This window comes from Condylura cristata, unplaced genomic scaffold, assembly GCF_000260355.1.
Source record: "Condylura cristata isolate star-nosed mole 26May11 unplaced genomic scaffold, ConCri1.0 scaffold00038, whole genome shotgun sequence".
NCBI classification, from domain to species: domain Eukaryota; kingdom Metazoa; phylum Chordata; class Mammalia; order Eulipotyphla; family Talpidae; genus Condylura; species Condylura cristata.
In genome coordinates, this window is record NW_004567139.1 from 9,213,560 (window position 1) to 9,214,510 (window position 951).

The window sequence follows — 951 nt, forward strand, 5'->3', positions numbered from 1 at the left end:
GCCTTGCACAGTTCCCCTTGGAGATGCCCACAGCCCACCCGGGCCCCGCCCCCCATCTGATTTCCAGGCGAGGCGCCGGACTGGGCCAAGGTGCAGGTGTTGGGGTGTCCAGGTACATGTGACCTATTACTTGGGGCAGAAACCTGAGTCCGAGAGGAGCGGGTCAAACAGTGACACCCCAGGGTCCTCCGCGTCCCCTTGCCCCAGGGCTCTGGGCCTGTGCACAGAGCGCAGATCGACCCGGGGCCTCCGGGAGGCCGGGGGAGGGGGGGGCCCTGTCAGGTGTCTCCAGCATACGGGGAGCAGCTCCGTGCGGACCAGCCAGAAGCCTGCACAGGCCGGGCCGAGGGTGGGGCTCGTGGGTGCCCAGACCTGACAAAGCCACTCACCTCTCGTCTGTGCCCCGCTGAACCCTGCCCCAGCCCCAGACCAGCAGATGGAGGCTGGCCCAGTGGTGGCCCCAGGGTCCACTCTGGCCAGTCTGCTCCAGCCAGGGGTCGCCGGCCCCACGAGCCTGTTGGGTAGCACCTGCCCTGCTTCTCAGGCACAGAAATTCCTGCTCTGGGCAGGAAATGAAAATGCTTCCTGGAGAGGCCGCAGGGAAGGGCGAGGAGAGGGAAGAGGGCTTTCTGGTGACTGTCCCCCTGGCCCTGCTGCTGCTGGACGGGGCAGGGCGGCGGCACCCCGCCTTTCCTGGCTTCTGGGCTCTGCCTCCCCACTCCCCAGGAGGGTAGGGGGCCGGCTGGCCTGCGGGAAGGGAAGGGCAGACACTGGGCAGGCCCCACCGGGCTGCACCGCGCAGACACACCCTTGGCTGAGCCGGAACAGCAGCCCCGGGCACCTTGGCTCCCTGGCAAAGTCCGCTCACTCTCGCACCTCCTTTCCTTCCAGCGCCACCTCGGTAAGCCTGGACAGCGCGGGAGAGGCAGCCGGCACCCTCGCGGGCGCTAG